This window comes from Macrobrachium rosenbergii, chromosome 30 (genome assembly GCF_040412425.1).
Source record: "Macrobrachium rosenbergii isolate ZJJX-2024 chromosome 30, ASM4041242v1, whole genome shotgun sequence".
In the NCBI taxonomy this organism is placed as follows: Eukaryota; Metazoa; Arthropoda; class Malacostraca; order Decapoda; family Palaemonidae; genus Macrobrachium; species Macrobrachium rosenbergii.
In genome coordinates this window covers 20,652,081-20,659,626 of record NC_089770.1, presented here as the reverse complement: position 1 = coordinate 20,659,626, position 7,546 = coordinate 20,652,081, and positions in this window count along the sequence as shown.

Here is a 7,546-nt window from a genome sequence, read left to right as displayed (position 1 = left end):
TGATGATTGGAGGGTAGATGATCAACTTACCAATTTGCAGCCCTCTAACCGTAGTACTTTTTAAGATCTGAGAGCGGACAGAAAAGAGTGCGGACGGACAGACAAATCCGGCACAACAGTGTGTAGCAGTGAAAATGTTGCGAAGATGAAAATGATTGTGAACGTCAAGTTGAAGGAAAGATTAAAAAGTGGAAATTAAAATTCAGATGATAAAAAGTTTAAGGCTCTGAAGTGAGGTATGCAGAAGAAAATTTTCTGATATTGAAGGTGACTGAAAGCGAAGTAGATGGAAGTTCAAATTGAAAGTACAGTGAAAGCACCGGTTTAGATTAAAGACCACCAAAGAAATAAAAAAAGAACCCGTAGTGTGTAATGTCACCACTGCATCTCACGTGGTGCACTGTAGGCATAACTTAAGGTTCTTTGCAGCGTCCTTTCGGCCCTGGCTGCAACCCCTTTCATTCCTTTTACTGTACCTCCTGTTACACCTTTAAAACCTCTTACTCTCATTTTTCCTTTCAGCGCTGAATGACCTGAAAGATCCCAGCGCTTGGCCTTTGGCCTAAATTGTATATTCTATCTATGATCCAGAGGCCGTCAACAATAAATCGTGGAAATAACTTTTAGCACCCCCTAACCCCCGAAAAAAAATGACACGGACCAGTCCGTAACCTCCGTCGAACATCATGACCTGAGATAAAAATGAAAAATTGTCTTGATAACGAAGACGCTCCGAAAGTGAGGCAGTAGAGAAAAGAAAATCAGAAATGAAAATGAAAGGAAAAACACACAACGAAAATACTCTTGGCGGTGAATGCGATCCTGGCCGTGTTTAGAAACGATGACAGTTAATTGCTTTACCTTTCAGTGATTTAATTACATATTAATGAAAGAATGTTTAATCCTCTTCGCTGCGCGAAAAAATGGAAGGGCTCCTGATTAATGAACCGGGTTAGAGAATTTCCTAAATTTGCTATTCCAGAAAATGAAGCGTACGGTTGGGTATTATTAATACTGATGTGTTAATGTTAATATTTAATTTAAATATTTTACATAATTTAAATATTTTTAATATTTAAATTATGTAAAATATAGAATTTCTGTCTTACTAGGTCTTGAACTTAAGGCCTCGTAGGTAAGAGAAGAGAACTCTACCAGCCAGGCCACATGGCTTATTAAGGACTTGTGACTACTATTCATTTGAGGGACCGTGTGTCATCGGTTTTCTCAAATATCTTTCAAACGAATTATTTGATCGAAATGGTACTTTGACACAGTGTACAAGACACCTCCCGCTAATATAGTCCATTGTCAAATGGTGTTAGGCGTTTACTCTTGACTTTTAAAGGCAAAGTCGCATGAGTCAGCAGGATTAATCTACGCAGTCGAACGTCCGCTATCCCCCCATGGACAGGAAAGGGGGGGCCGGAGACGGGGAGGCCAGGAAAGTGGGTTGAGGGAGGGATGAGGAGAGGAAGGGAGAGGGAGGTATGGGAAGGGAGAAAAGGACGTTCGAATGCATAGTTTGGCGATGCTTGGCAACACCGCGTAAGTCAAGAGTAAACGCCTTAACTAACACCATTTGGCAATGCACTATATTACCAAAAATTAGCGGGAGGTGTCTTGTACACTGTGTCAAAGTACCATTTCCATCAAATAATTAGTTTGAAAGATATTTGAAAAAAACGAAGACTCGCGGTCCCTGAAATAGATAGCAGTTGGTAAACGACCTCGTCTTTCACTACAGAGGCCCTGGGTTCGATGTTGGCGTAAGATAGAAATATATTATTATTATTATTATTATTATTATTATTATTATTATTAATCCCAACTGTCTCACACATATTTCATGCCAAAAATCTGTTTTCCTGAAAAGTGTCATTTAAACTTTTTTTTTTTATATAGAGACCATCAGGACTGACAGCCCAATGCTCTCGTCTAGAGAGTAAGCAGATAAACAGACAAACAAATAATAGATTTGGCCTCACCCAGGAAGGAAGCGCACATATGCTTCTTGAATTGTCGAAGCTTATGAGAATAGGGGAAAACAAAACCAGGTTAAAGTTCATAAAGCCATCGGTAGCTATTAGTCCCGGCCACAGGGAGCTTACGCACCAACCTGAAACTGTACTATACCCCAATAGAAGTTCGTGGTTAGAAAGTCTGGGCTCGGGCTGGAAGACGTAAAATTTAAACTTGTGGGTAGGTATCCCTCCTGCTATTGCTGTGACACATAAAAATAGAAGTATGGGTAAGCTTTGTGGTTTGTTAAATAGAAGTTTTGGTTTTTGATTCTGAACGTCGAAAGGTAGCAATAGGGTCTTATTTGATGAAAATTTTGTCTTGTCTATTGCAGTAGCAGCTTCATTCGTACTTAGATTTATTTTGCATGGCTGTTACTTTCTCTTGGGGGGGAGAGAGAGAGAGAGAGAGAGAGAGAGAGAGAGAGAGAGAGAGAGAGAGAGAGAGAGAGAGAGGGAGAGAGAGAGAGAGAGAGAGCGCCTGCAGACTTTCCCCCCTCCCCCAAAAAAAATTCTCAAGAAAAGCGTTTTACAAGTTTTGTAAAATGATAAAATCCCTTGCTAAGAGTAAAGGTGTTGAATAACTTAAGAAATGCAGAGGAAGGCAAATTGTTCAGCATAGAAAAAGGCATTACTTTGCCCTTCTCGTCGTCCGTTGTATAAAGATCAAAGCTTTTCCTTTTTTGTAAACGGCTCCCTGTAGGGGGAAAGTGCCATCGGTGCACCTCATGCGGTGCACTGTAGGCATTACTTCAGGTTCTTTGCAGCGTCCCCTCGGCCCCTTAGCTGCAACCCCTTTCATTCCTTTAACTGTACCGCCGTTGAAGTTCTCTTCCATCTGACTTCCCCACCCCCCTCCCCTAATAATTGATTCATAGTGCAACTGCGAGGTTTTCCTCCTGTTACACCTTTCAAACCTTTTTAATTGTCAATTGCCGTTACAGCGCTGAATGATCTCATAGGTCTCAGCACTTGGCCTTTGGCCTAAATTCTATATTTTATTCTATTCTGTTCTACTTTTTGTAAATTAAACTAGCTTTTAATGTTATTTTGGTGGGGGGAGGGGGGCGGTTGTGCTACAGAACTGTTTTAAGTCCTTCTGTGTAGTCAGTTGAACCGATAAAAAAAAGTTCAATGTTGTCATCTATCGGCTCGTTTAAGCCTATAATTATAACGTAGCTAGACGGACTTAAAAATTTATCGATATTTTTTGACAGGAGGAGAGAAGAGAATTGTCCGAACCCATAATATATGTTCTCTTTTTCTTAAAACTTGACCATAGGGTTATATGTAATGGAACAAAGCCAGTCGCCTCCTGTGAGTGAGAGAGGGATATTAATTTAGAAGTACGAAGGGCAAAGAATGAGGATAGGTACGGATGGAGGCCAAAAGGCAAATCCATGCAATGTTTTAGTGCCCACCTTTCAATGTAGGTGAGGTCATCGGGCGTTCTGAAGTGAACTTTTACTTAAGAGTAGCAGTAACTGGCCTTGGGATCCTTCAGTAGAACCATGAAAATGAATCTTGGAACTAAGTGGTTCATAATACGATGCATATCAGAGATTAAGCATGAAAGAAGAAGGAGAAGATGATGATGATGATAGAAAGGTAGAAAGATAAATAGGTAGGGGTAGCTATCAAAGCCTGAGGATATAGATAAGTCGTTATCAGAGTGAACGTTAAAAGAAGAAGAAGAAGAAGAAGAGTGAATGGTAATTTGATACCGACGTGAGATAAAAGTGGTATATTTAGCCGTTAAGTGATTGAGCATTAGAAGAGAGAAAGAGACAGAAATACCAAACTCTAGGTGAAATATGCATGCCGAAAGATACATGTGAAATTTAAAAGTGGGAAACCGAAGTGGTAAATTGAACTGCAAAGGGGAGAGAGAAAGAGCACAAGATACCAAAGCCTTGATGAAATAGCTATTGACTCATAGAAATAAATAATGAAATGTTCCAATTGTCGAGGTTTGAATTAGCGTCGCCAGTAGGCAGCTTGGTTATTAAAAGCACGCTGAGCATACGATTCTGAAGAGATAGTAAAATAAGGTGGTGCTTTGAGCTAACAGTAGTAAGTGATTTGCAAAGCGTGGGAGAGCAGGCAGGGATTGGAAGTCATCAGAAAAAGAGAGAAGTGTTGAAGTGGTCTTTGTCACTGTCAATAACGTGATACTGTGATACAGTATTAGAAGTATTTTTGTCCATAATGAATGCATTATTGTGGAGCATCAGAGGGCTTAGTTTGTAAACAGTGCGTTCATAGAGGAGAATACAATTGCGTAAAATCGAAAAAGCAGTATATATACTCGTATATGTATGTATGTATCTATGTATGTATGTATAATTAAAGACAAAATTCACGAAGGAAAGAGAAACAGTGGAGTAGTGCGAGGCCTTTCGACTTACAGTCCTGACTTAGCATATTTTCATAATTCAGTTATATATATATATATATATATATATATATATATATATATATATATATATAATATATATATATATATATATATATATATATATATATATATATATATATATATATATATATATATATATATATATATATATATATATGTGTGTGTGTGTGTGTGTGTGTGTGTGTGTGTGTGTGTACACACACACATATATACATGTATATATAAAGTTTATAAAATTCATTATTAAGTCGTTTTCTCTACCTAGGAGTGGCGCTGGAAGAAAAACACTACTGGTGGATGAATTCCTGTAGCAGAAAAGTTCTTCATTATTAGCCGCTACATACCCAGAAGGCTCGTCATCAGGAGGCGAAACCCCCCGCCCCCCTTCCCCATCCTCACCTTACACGCATTACTTCATTTATGTCTTCCATGCATACCCTTTCCCGCTTTTTGGATATTAAGGCCCATGCTTTCCCGTACTTGTTGTACTCCATCCATCCAGTTCTCCCTAGATCCCAAAAATTCCGGTCCACCCCCTTTCTTACTCCATTTAACCATATCCTTAAGCAAGCTGAATGTTTATCATCCATTCAGTACAAACTGTTCTTTTGAGCAAATTCAACTGTTTATTGAATTGTCATTCAACGTCCCAGATACTTTCCTAAGCTGACATCCATAGACATTACAGTTGCCTTCCAAATCTTTTGAGCATACGTACAATAGCATGTTACCTTTCTTGTTTGACCCATTCTATGACTGGCCTTTTCTCTCATCCTGCAGTTTATCCGATACATCATGTAACTCATATGTTAGTGTATCCTTCAAGTTAGAAAAATGGCGTAGTTTAAATCATTCTGCAGCTGCGTCTTACTTGAATATGTTTGTTACTTGTTAAGTTCACTGCCTTTTGGGTGGTAATAAATGTAAGAAAAATATGATATAAATGTAAAACTGCCCCAACATCTTAGCCTCATATTATTAAATTATTAATGAAAACATTTACGTATATAATAAATGGAGCCAGTTTTCGCTCTCTCTCTCTCTCTCTCATCATCTTTAGAAGACGTGTTAGACTTGTCAAAAATATACTCAACTAAATACTATATCGGTATGTAGGCCACATTAGTGTACCCATTCTATAAAAATGATTGTAATAGGCTTTGGGGTACAGTCATTAGTATAAATAGCCATAAACTATATGTTATTGGAAAGACAATCCATTGATGTTTTGCCTGGCGCATAAAATTGGTTTATTTTTAGTGCTTTTCATTCTTAGCAAATTATAGGATTTTCATTTTCGTTAACGTCAGTTGTTATGTTGACCTTATATTTTTGTTATTTTCATTCTTTTTTCAACATTTCAACTTTGCAAGGCCCCGAAATGAATATTTTAACATAAAAACTATTTTCAGAGAGACTGATCAAAGAATTATGACAATAATGAAGTTCTCGTTAATCATAAAGATTAATAAATTTAACCCAATTAATCAAGTCGCTGCGGATAATTTTATTGAATGGCTCGAATTATCATTGGTAACATATAGCGTAATATACCCTTCAGTCTTAACCTTAGTAACCACAAGTTTACTAGTAATGTAAATCAGAATGTATTGCTGCAGTGTGAAATTACTTGAAATAATTCGAGCAACTGCTCACCCTTGTAATTCTTGCAGCCCCTCAATCACCTTTGTTTTATACAATGGAAAATTATTCTTCTCACTCAGTCTTTCGGAACCTTTCCCCATCCAGGCATTCGTAACTCACCATGGTTAGCCGCTCTGCCACACTTACAGCACCGGACTGAGGCAGCTCACTTGTCGCTTCCTGGAAAGACACTGTGCAACATCTTTATTGTCCTTCTTACATCTCCAATAGTCAATTATAAAGGATTGGTTCTCAGACTTACGTTACCCCCTCCATTCTTGCTGAAGGAAGCTTTGCCTTTTTTCTGTCTGCCTCTTTGAACAAATCCTAAAATAGCACAAAACATTCCAACCCAATGCTGCGTTTACACCATCAAATACACCGTTTTTTGCAATTTTTTTTTTTTTGCATTCTGTGTTCTTTATTTTCTAAATGCTTTTCACTTTGTACATTAAGTTTTGTAGAACTTTAATCTTTAGTCATCCGGAATTGCTTTCTGCATATTTTTTTTTGTGCTTTATTTAATAACACCCATCTTAATAAAGTCTCTTAGACCTTTACTCAATCAGAATTTTTTAATTGCATGCAATTGTCTTTGAGTTCTTATTTCCGAAGATCTTAGGAGTTTCGTGGAGTAAAACTTGGACTGCTAAATTCAAAAGTTTTGGTCGAGCTATACTCAGAACTACCCTATGAAATGGTTAGATAATTTCTAACGTGTTGTTTTGATGGATTTTGAAGAAACGTACGCCATATGCGATTAGGTACAAAAACATTTTGTTTGATACATAATTGACAGAATCAGTTTGGTCTTAAGGGGATCAGTACCCCAAAAATTGAGTTGAAATTCGACCTGACATTCTTTTTATATTTTTAATTTTTTTTTTGAGAGAGAGAGAGAGGGTAACTCGCTCTGTCCTCCAAACGAAAATTTAGCTCATGCAAAGTTTTTTTTTTTTGATGACAATAAATTTATTTTCTTATGAATATATCATTGCTGCAGCTGCGTAGTAACGCCTTTTACTACGCCACCTGACTTGCTTGGTGTGTATGTGTATGTATATATATATATATATATATATATATATATATATATATATATATATATATATATATATATATATATATATATATATATATATATATATATATATATATATATAATATATATATATATATATATATATATATATATATATATATATATATATATATATATATATATATTTCAAGTGAGAGTCCATGGCGAACTGCTAACAAATTGCTAACGACTTGGACTCTCGCTTGAAGGACCGGGATTGGCCCCGTTGTGAGTCAAATTTGTATATTGCACACACACACACACACACACACACACACACACACACACACACACACACACACATACACACATACACATATATATATATATATGTATACTATATATAGAGAGACGGATACACACACATATATATATAAACAA